At 41.6% G+C, this 11,408-nt stretch overlaps 1 protein-coding gene across 1 annotated transcript in view; it reads left to right on the top strand.

Moving 5' to 3' along the window:
- Positions 1–11,076, top strand: part of LOC117516975 (polypeptide N-acetylgalactosaminyltransferase 10-like) — a 396,627-nt gene extending 385,551 nt beyond the window's left edge. The window contains 2 exon segments of the mRNA XM_034177870.1: positions 10,787–10,908; positions 11,042–11,076. The gene's annotated coding sequence lies outside the window, so the exon portion shown is untranslated.
- Positions 11,077–11,408: the final 332 nt, after the last annotated feature.

The raw sequence follows: 11,408 nt of genomic DNA on the forward strand, positions 1-11,408 counted from the left end.
ATTTACATTACAGCATGGCATATGCAGTTAGATATGATTCTCTATTTCATTAATCTGTTTCTAATCTCACAGTTACCTTTCAAACTTACTGGTGTGTGCTTGCAGGGCAGTGGACAGTGCTTCATCACAGTACCTTCATTAAAAAAAAGCAAAGACTGCATTTTGTTTCTACAATACAGTGTTTAACCAGAAGTCACAATGCATACATTGCTCAAACTACAAGTCTCACTAGGATTCCATCCAGTTTGCTGCCATAGATGAGTTTTTTTTTTCCTGTCTGTGATATTTTTTGTGTGACATGTCATACAGTTCACCATGGATGGACACACAGATACATTTTCTTGGTTGTCAGAGAGACAAATCTTGCAGAACTACAGTGATGCTCCCAGTTACTTTCTCAAAACATTCAAAGAAGATGCAGGGGGAAAAAGTCAGAAAACTGAAAAAAAAAAAAGACACTGGAGTGAGAGGCTTGGAAGGAGTGGCTGAGGCATTTTAAGGTGAGTTTACACATAACCAAGACGCGTTACAAATGTCATTTTTCTGTCATTCGTGACACATTCCTGACATTCTTAATGTGACTTAACGCATCTGAATAGGTTTCTTAACAGTGCGTGATATTCTTGATATTCATGGAGCATGTTTTTGCCTGTCAAAACAATCTTCCACGAATGTCACATACCACCCTCATTTCGTCTCACGTCGTGGAGGTCGCAACTGAGCGTGTTGATCCGTCTTGATGAGTAGTGATCCGTAATAGAACGTGACAACGTTCGTAGTGGTTCCTGTGATGGTTCTTGGAGCCCAAACTGTCACGCGTTATTACGAAGTGACACGGAAACTGTCAAGTTTTGACACGACTTGTAACGCGGTGTCACATTTCACTGCACGCCACGACGAATCAGTTTTCTGTCATGTGCGCACAATTAAACTCGACTCCAAGTGTCGTTCCACAGTTCCTGCTGAAGCTCCTCAGGACGCTCCTGCAGGTGTGCCACCTGCTGTTGTAACCGATGAGTGGGAGAACGAGTCTGAGCCAGAGGAACCAGAGGAGCGAGACTCACGTGCAGCCAGACATCTCTGCACCTCCTCCAGTTCGGCGGAGGAAGAAGCGCGCGTACAATTAAACCCTGCTGCACCGCATTCAGTTTGATTGCTGACACCAAGTCGGCTAAAAGTCTAATATCAGTGCTCTTCAGTGCGCTCCTGCAGGTGTTCCACCTGCTGCATGTGCCTGATGTTTGGGAAAATGCGCGAGACGAGACCCGCATGAAGCCACACATCTGGCTCTGTCCTCCTCCTCCTCCTCTCTGCACCATTCCATGGCACAGAGCCCAACTACGCATGCAGTCACAAAGTTCTTCTGAAAAACTGGAGCGATGTGAATTCGGTTGGATGAATATGGGTGTGTGTGTGGAGACAATTCACCTCATTCACAATGTGACAGAACTTAACAATGCGCTGTTACGCGCAATAACAACGCGGAACACTATTCTTGACCGTGCGCAATGGTTCCTGATAATTCTCCAGCAACACATGCCATTAATCGTAACGTGTGGTAACAGGTTGCAGCAGTTCCAGAGGACACCTGACGCCTCTGCCCCGAATAATCACATTCATGATCAGCAGCCAAGAATGTGTACTTCGTGGCATTCGTGACTTGTCGTCGTTATGTGTAAACGCAGCATTACATTGTGAAATGTTGTTGCTAGTGCGACATTCAGTTTCAGAAAAATAATTGATAGAACCTTTAATTTATATAAATGACTGTCTTGCATATCACCCCCCCCCCCCCCCCCCCCAGAATTACACAAAAAAACACAAAACAAACAAAATCACAATCTTACATGATAACAGTGCACCTAGCTACCGTGCATCCAGAAAGTATTCACACCACTGCACTTTTTCCACATTTTGTTATAGCCTTATTCCCCAATGGATGAAATTATTTGTTCCCCTCAAAATTCTACACACAATACCCCATAATTTTTTTTTTAAAGATTTTTTGCAAATTTATTAAATATAAAAATGAAGAAATCACGTGTACATAAGTATTCACAGCCTTTGCCATGAAGCTCAAAATTGAGCTCAGCTGCATCTTGTTTCCATTGATCATCCTCTACAGCTTAATTGGAGTCCACCTGGAGTACACTCAGGTGATTGGACATGGAAGGCACACACCTGTCTACATATAAGGTCCCACAGTTGCTAAAGCATGTAATAGCACAAGCCTGTCATGGTTGTACTTATGTGTTATGTTATTGTGGAATGGTGAGGAGCAGTGGTGGGCACAGCTAACCAAAAAGTTAGCTTCAATAGCCATTAATCCGCTAACTGAAAAGTTATCTTTTATAATGCTAAACTGATAAACTGCTAAAAAATTTAGCAGAAGTGATAGATAACTGATAACTTTTAGTATTGATTCGGACCAAGCCACATCAGATTACACTGTCAGCTTCTTATAAACCAGTTTCACTTTAAGCGCCACAGGGGCTGCTGGGTAAATTCAAGGATCAAGTCATTCCTAGGCACACGGCTTAATTTGAGGGGGAGCAAGCTGGAGCGCGCTCCGGAACCTCTGACGTTGGCTCCGCCAGCTATTTATACTGGATCCCTGATCCGCCACCTCTCTTGACTAACAAAATATTAAAAAAAAAATCACCGCGATTGCTCTCACTGTCAATCACACCACCGCCCTCCTGTCTGCTGTGTGGAATTGCGCCAAATCTGGCAACAGTTCCAGAGGCTACGCTTGCTGTTTTGATCTGGATGTTGACCGTAGCTGCAGAGCTCCGTGGCCACTGAGAGAGGACTTGGATTCTTTGCAGGTCCCGCATCCGTACCCCCGGAGGCAGTGAGTGAACAGAGAGCACGCGCATTGTGTTCTGCGTGTGTCTGTTTATAATCTTCTCACACAGAAGAAAAAAGAGACTGTTTACACAAGAGAGAAAAGTCAGAAAATGTTAATGCTTGTTTGAGAAAAGTGTGTAGTGAGGGGTTTTACAGCCTTAAAGCATCTATAATAAGTGTAAAAAATAGCGCTACTTCGCAGATTTAACTCCCGCGGTAAACGAGGGACCACTGTACATCATTAAACAGGAATTTGTACTCTATCCGGATTTGGTGTGACTAGTGTTATTAGGCCTACAATACATGCCCAGTTTATTTTCGGTTTGCGTTGTTCGCAAGCCCCCCACCCAAACCTCCAGCAGAACCAGGCTCAGGGAGGGGCAGTCTTCTGCTGGGACTGGTTGGGGCTGAGGGAGAGAACCAGGAAAAAGACATGCTGTGGAAGAGAGCAGAGATCAATCACTAATGATTAAATGCAGAGTGGTGCATACAGAGCAAAAAGAGAAAGAAACACTCAGTGCATCATGGGAACCCCCCAGCAGTCTAAGTCTATAGCAGCATAACTAAGGGATGGCTCAGGGTCACCTGACTCCAAGATTTCTCACAGTATTACTAGAGGTCAGGGTAATGCCATCCAGAGTAAGGATCTGGTTAGACACCATGTTTCTAAGATTTGTGGGGCCAAGTACAATAACTTCAGTTTTATCTGAGTTTAAAAGCAGGAAATTAGAGGTCATCCATGTCTTTATGTCTGTAAGACAATCCTGCAGTTTAGCTAATTGGTGTGTGTCCTCTGGCTTCATGGATAGATAAAGCTGGGTATCATCTGTGTAACAATGAAAATTTAAGCAATGCTGTCTAATAATACTGCCTAAGGGAAACATGTATAAAGTGAATACAATTGGTCCTAGCACAGAACCTTGTGGAACTCCATAATTAACCTTAGTCTGTGAAGAAGATTCCCCATTTACATGAACAAATTGTAATCTATTAGATAAATATGATTCAAACCACTTCAGCGCAGTGCCTTTAATACCTATGGCATGCTCTAATCTCTGTAATAAAATTTTATGGTCAGCAGTATCAAAAGCAGCACTGAGGTCTAACAGAACAAGCACAGAGATGAGTCCACTGTCTGAGGCCATAAGAAGATCATTTGTAACCTTCACTAATGCTGTTTCTGTACTATGATGGATTCTAAAACCTGACTGAAATTCTTCAAATAGACCATTCCTCTTCAGATGATCAGTTAGCTGTTTTACAACTACCCTTTCAAGAATTTTTGAGAGAAAAGGAAGGTTGGAACCCCCAAAACCCCAAACACTGTCATCATCTTTCAAAAGCAGTAAATCACAATATTAGAAGTCACAGTTTATCACGGTATTATATACACCATTATTTACGAACTAAAATATGCTGCTTTTTTCACATGCTTTGAACCCTGCGGCTTAAACAACCGAAATACATCCATTAATGCATTGATTGGCAGAGTAAAAGACATGTAGTAAATATAAATTCTTACGTGTTACTTTCAGTGGGATTCATGAAGAAAATAATCCACATAAAATGTCCTGATTATCCAACACTGTGTTTAAATGGTGAAGTCCCTCTGTAACACAGCTGCGCCGTGAGATCTCCTCTCTCCCACCGAGTCTTGGTGGTTAAATTATCCTGTCAGCCACACAGAAATAAAATAAAATAATGTTAAAATTAGTCTGTTTTGTTTCTCTGTGGAGAGGATGGTAACACTGTAATGTCAAAAGTGAACTTGAACTACAGTACCCACAATGCTCCCTGCGTTGACCGGCCAATCACATCTTGTGCTTAATGATGACATCATCAGGAAGTGACAGCCACTCTGCCACAAACACATGAAAGGGACTAAAATGTTTGATTTTAGGGTTTACAAACATTTTTGACTGTTAAATTTTGTTCGCTTTACCAGCAAAAAAAACAAAAAAAAACCACAAATGTTAGCGGACTGAAAATTATCATAACTAAATTTATTGGAAGATCATTGGTCCCCTGATGGTTTTAAAAGTTATCTGAAAAGCTAATCCGCTAACAAAAACATTAGCTTTGTTAATTATCGGTTAGCGGATTAGCTGAACTGTGCCCACCACTGGTGAGGAGTGGCTTCAGGACAGCTGCTCAAAGATAGGTATGCCAAGCTTGTGTCATCATTTTAACCTTTATTTAACCAGGATAGTCCTGTTGAGATCTAGCTCTCTTTTGCAAGGGAGACCTGTGTAATTAAAAAAGTTTCCAATTCAGCTAACTTGCATGTCTTTAAATGTGGGAGGACACCCATGCAAACATGGGGAGAACATGCAAACTCCACACAGAAAGGCCAGAGGTGGGAATCGATCCCATGACTGTCTTGCTGTGAGGCAACAGTGCTAACCACTAAGCCACTGTGCTGCTCATATTCAAGAAGACTTGAGGCTGTAATTGCTGCCAAAGGTGCATCAACAAAGTATTGAGCAAAGGGTGTGAATACTTGTGAATACATGTGATTTCTTAGTTTTTTATTCATAAGAAATTACAAAAAAGTCAATGTGGGATGTAGTAAGCTGAATTTGGAAGGGAAAATGAATTTAATCCATTTTGAAATAAGGCTGTAACATAAAATGTGCATAAAGTGAAACACTGGGAATACTTTCTGGTTGCACTGTGAATGAAACACAAAAAAGCTGCCCAAAGTGAAGCAAAAATACATTACAAGAGAACCAAACAGCAATCAAACCTACTCAATAACAAAGATCTTAATGCTCTTCAAGAAACTATTGTAAAAGGCTCAAAGGTCCTACAATGTGCATAATAATCTTCAAATCATACACAGAAAAAAAAAAAAAAACACTGGCAGCAAGGCACATTTGTGGCTGACTCTGGTGATCTGCATTATCATGAACACCAGTAAGAACGCTTGCCTTTTACACTGGTGACTCGACTTAACACACAGCCCATTTAAAAGCTGTTTGCTGAATAGTGGCTTGGCTACAGGTAAGTCTTACAAGCAAAGGGTTTCACCTTTTCCTCTACATCAAATAGCTGTCATAAACCTGCACTTGTATCTTGTATTGAAGTGTCAGGGCAAAATCATGAAGGACCTGTCAACACTGAGATGAGCAAGCACAACACTGTTAAGCAGAGCATTCTGAGCTTATCTAAACTGCTCTCACATGCAGGAGTCCTGCAGAATCCTGCAGAGTCAGTTCATGGTAAATGCTGACTGCATTATGACCAAGGCAGCTCTTGGCCTTTCTTAGTGTCAGTTCAATTTATTTTCATTTATATAGCACCAAATCACAACGAGGTTGCCTCAAGGTGGTTCACACAAGTAAGTTCTAACCTTACTAACCCCCAGAGTAACAGTGGTAAGGAGAAACTCCCTCTGAGGAAGAAACCTCAAGCAGACCAGACTCAAAGGGGAGACCCATTGCTACGGACACAAATTACGAAACAATTCCCAAAACTAACATATAGGAAACGTTGCCGGTGCACAGGACGGTTTCCAGAACAGATACCACACCCATCTCTTGATGGAGCTGCACCTCAGAGAAAAAAGAAAAAAAGCAGAATCAAGCAGCAGAAAGACAACAAATACAGTATAAGCAAAAAGAAAAACAGAAGAAATACTAAAGTGATCGCCGGCCACTAGCCCTAAGCTTCACTAAAAGACCCAGAATTTAGATAAAGTTGAGGCTGCAGCATGCTCTGTTTCCTTATAAAATGAATTTAAAAGAGTAAAAAGCATAGTAACATACTATGCCAGTATGCTAGTCCAGAAATGTAAAACTCCGGCTTCATAAAGTAAAAACCCTACTGTGTGTTACTTCTAACTGTGCACCAAAAACAGGTGATCTCAATAATTAGCTCATCCACCTGCCTGAAGATCTGAAATAATTACTATCAGCTGGTTTATTAGGAAGATGGAACAAATATGTGGCTGGACTTTTACTTTCTGAAGCCAGAGTTTTACATCTCTGTGTTAGTCATACGAAAGGGAAAATAAGTGTGTCTTAAGTCTGGACTTCAAAGTCTCTACAGCATAGGTGTCAAACTGATTCCAGAAAGGGCCAAGAGGGTGCAGGTTTTCTTTGTAACCACCAACTCCACCAGGTGATTTCACTGATGAACTCTTCCCATCTGCTCAAAGTGATGTTCATCAGTGAAATCACCTGGTGGAGTTGGTGGTTACAAAGAAAACCTGCACCCTCTTGGCCCTTTCTGGAATCAGTTTGACACCTATGCTCTACAGAATCTGACTATTTTATTGATTAGGGAGAGCATTCCACAGAACGTGCACGATAAGAGAAAGCTCTGTGACCTGCAGACTTTTTATTCATCCTAGGGTCACAAAGTAGTCCTGCACCTTGAGAACGCAAAGCCCAGGTCGGTACGTAGGGTTTAATTAGGTCAGCTAGGTATGGAGGTGCCAGTCCGTCAATAATTTTAAAGGCTAGTAACAGAACCTTAAAATCTGATCTCACTGGGACAGGAAGCCAGTGAAGAGATTTAGTGCCCAGCTGTTGAACCTAAACTTGCAATACTGATGAGACAAAATGCTACCAGCAAAAGACCAGATTTTCAATTGATATGGAAGACAGGCATCAGCATTTATAAGATTCTCCTTCCTTAATTTGGAGATCACTCTTACTTTCTAATGATCAACGAATACACCACTGTTATCCACAACATGGCTCAAAATCTTCATAGAAGATGTAGGCATAAAGACCAGCAAATTATCCAGAAGGCACAGAAGACTAGATATTTAAGTCACTGAAAAAGCTAAGCACTGTATACATAAAGATGTAGGACTGTTGCACAAACTCCATGGGGAGGGTATGCTCATGCAGGCCCAAGAGCAGAGTACCACTTGTCAGACCCATGAAGAAGGATGTTGTAAAGCCCTGAAAATTAGGTCCACTGCGCTGAGGTATTTTCCATCAAGGGCAGAAATACAGCCAGCATGATGTGCAAGGGGGTGGACATTATTCATTGTTTTGGTGTTAAATCAGTGTAAATGAGTACAAAATCTTAAGTCCCCCAACTTTTTCCATACCATTATCAGTAGTGAGAGATACAGTGCATCCAGAAACATCACAGCACTCAACTTTTTCCACATTTTGTTACAGTCTTATTCCAAAATGGAGTTAATTCATTTTTTTCACTCTAAATTTGACTCAAAATACCACACAATGACTGCTGAAAAATATGCTGACGAAAAAAACTCATGCAATTTCTTCAACTGTCAACTTCAACGCATTGTTTTATATGTCATTGGGGGCAATAGCTTTGGAGAATTTTTGAACTTTCTCTACGAAATCCATAATTGTGGCATATCTGGATGTATGGCTGGCCAAAAAAAGCATTGATACTTGTTCAGTGTCTTCACAACTGAAAACCCTTCAAACTGGTCTGGTCATCCTTTACTTTCAGTGGTTGGATTCCAGGGCAAGTCAAGTGGTGGAGCATGCCCTGGTCCTGTGCATCACAGCATCCGCCATACTAAGGAACTGGTCTGAGATAGCAAACACCCAGGCAGACAATAGGTCTATCCCTATGTCTTGAAAGTAGCTATATCTACCACAGCTAGGTGAAACATGGACATGTGTTTGGCCCTTTCCAGTTGCCAGGGTCCTCACCAGGTTGGATCATTCCCACAGAAATGTGCAACATGGCCAAAATATTGCAGTTGACATTACCTCAAAATGCAAATAGTACTCGTCATATGAGTAACTTTTGATTTTACAGAAAATCATTCCAGTGATATCTAAGGATCTTGCAAATGGACCAGTACCAACAACAGTTAGTCATGACCTTTATTCAAACTCTCACAACCCATGCACTAAGACAAAATGCACCAGGAACTGAAAGACTTGGACCTTCATTCTGCAATGGTATGGGCATCACCAAACACCCTTGTCCAGGTGCCTTCCTGACTCAATAAGCTCTACTCAGACATCCCTTTATCTTAAAGGCCAGTGACCCAGAGACAGGAACATTATCACAGTTATAAGGAATGACCCTACAAGTTCAACTCTTTGACCACATATAGATGCACTTCTGATGGAAGGGTCCAGGAAGCCAAAATAAGCCTGTATCTTACTCTTGATCCAACACAACCACAAACCCAGACATTCTGACTCCTCAATTAGAAGCTCAAGTCCTGCAATCAGAGCATCCATTGATTATGACAAGATCACAAAATCCACTGAAGTAAAGGAATATTTTCCTAACCAACAAGGTTATGTAAGCCGCTGATATTCACGACCCTACCTAACACACAGCAGAAGCAAGCATTGGACTAGCAGAAGCCAGAATGCATCCTTGATGATGATCCACTATTAGTCACACATAACTAAGTACACTGAACAAAGGGAATGTTTGAACCAACTTTAAAAAAGTGTTACAATTTGTAAATTCCTGAATGAATTAAGTTGTTTGAACTTAAGTTTATAAGTTAAAGTTGATTTAACTTTCAATCTTAAGTTCAAACAACTTAATTCATTCAGGTTTTTACAAATTGTAACACTTTTTTAAGTTGGTTCAAACATTCTCTTTTTTCAGTGCAAGTCCCTTTGGCTGCTCTCTTGTTTGCACTCCAGGTTGCCACAGCAAATCTGAGATAGATCTGCATGATGGATGGAATTGGCACAAATTTTATGCCGGATACACTTCCTGATGTAAGTCCACATTACATGGAGAAATATGACATGGTTGGGGTTTGAACCGGGAACCTCCTGCAGTGAAGCCAAGTGCACTGACCACTTGGCCACCACCCAAACATTATAAAGGTTTGTCAGTCAGATAATAATGTTTCCTTGGACAATTACAGATTGGTGGTTGTGACATAGTGGTGTGTGCTGTTGCCTCACAGCAAGAACATCCTGGGACTGTTTTTTTTTTTTGCCTAGTCCTTTCTGTGTGGAATTTGCATGTTCTCCTCGTGTCTGCATGGGTTTCCTCCAACAGCCAAAAACATGGGTGTTTAGGGTTTGCCCCTTTCTCTGCCCCTGACCAAAGCAGCATCTCTACATTTGGAGATGGACCCTGGGTGCTGGACTGTGGCTGCCCACTGCTCCTAGTGGTTGGATTGTGTTGAACTGTAATTAGGATGGGCTAAATGCAGAAGGGCAGCATGGTGGCTTTGTGGTGAGCACTGTTGTCTTACAGCAAGAAGGTGATGGGATCGATTCTCACCTGTGGCCTTTATGTATGGAGTTTGCATGTTCTCCCCGTGTTTATTGTTCGTAGGTGTGGGTGCAGGTGTGAGTTTGTCTATATGTGGCCCTGTGACAGACTGGAGTCCTGTCCAGGGTGTACTCAGCCTCACGCCCTATAACTGCTGGGTTAGGCTCCAGCACTCCCTGTGACCTTTAATTGGAGTAAAGGGGTATAAAAAAAATGGATGGATAAATCCTTAAGTAAGAACAGAGGACTATGTCTCTCTCTCTATCACGGATGATGGATGTCCATCACGGATGACGATGACACCATGCAGGCTCATTCAGGCAGGTTGGGATGGTTTCTCTACATGTGCCTATGGGGACCAATGCATAACAGACAGTCGCGGCTACACACAGGGCACTGGAGAGCAGAACTGGGTGGGGCTGGAGGCTCAGTGTTGTGTTGGTGTCAACAGGCTCACCGCTCGTCGGTGGCTCTGTCATAGGCCTCGTCAAAGCATGTAGCTGTTTCATTGCAGAATGCCAGTTGTTTCAGTCAGTTTCTAGGTGCGCTAAGCTCTCAGGGGGAATAGCCCATTCTTTCAATGTAGATTTGTATGTACAATGACAATGAAGGTCCTTCATTTCTAATTATCTTAACATATAAAAATGGGCCTGTTACATCTGAACCTGTTTTTTTTCTGAAATTAATAATTGATTTGTAATTTATGTGTTCATTTTACCTTCATGTCATTGTTGTCCAGGTACCAAATGAATCTAAAACTAAACAAGGTGCTACCCGAGAAATATTTCCCATAGTGAAGCAGAGACCAGGTGATGATGTTCAGAACCCAATCACACAGCAGGAAGTCTGTGATGAGGAAAGGTAAGTATTAGACACGCTTGCCTCAGCGTCAGCATCAATAGTAACCAGTCTAGCATTAAATAATATGAATTTAAATGCTTGGACAGATACTAAAACACATTCTCCTATTTGTTTGTGTTTTATGCTTTCTCAGGATTCAAGAAACAACTTGGATTGTCTTGTGGAAATCCAAAAAACATGGACCTCTTTACAGATTTAGTGTAAATTAATTTTGCAGCTCCATCCTTTGCTGGATTGCGATTATCTGTCATTTTGCCCAATTTTGCCTCTTTGTTCCTATTGTTGCCTTACAAATTCCAACACCAGGATATGCCTGCTTATCATGTCTTCATTTTAGTACCAAAATCACATAGTGATATATTTTTGACATATCTGGGTCGTTTGGAAATACAGAAGCATGGAAACTGAGAACCTGCAGTTTGAATATTTATTTCTGCACATTGTGCAGATGCACTGAAGGAAAGCATCTTCAAAAAAATCTAATTCTGTACAGACTGTTC

The sequence above is a fragment of the Thalassophryne amazonica genome, chromosome 9, assembly GCF_902500255.1.
Source record: "Thalassophryne amazonica chromosome 9, fThaAma1.1, whole genome shotgun sequence".
NCBI classification, from domain to species: Eukaryota; Metazoa; Chordata; class Actinopteri; order Batrachoidiformes; family Batrachoididae; genus Thalassophryne; species Thalassophryne amazonica.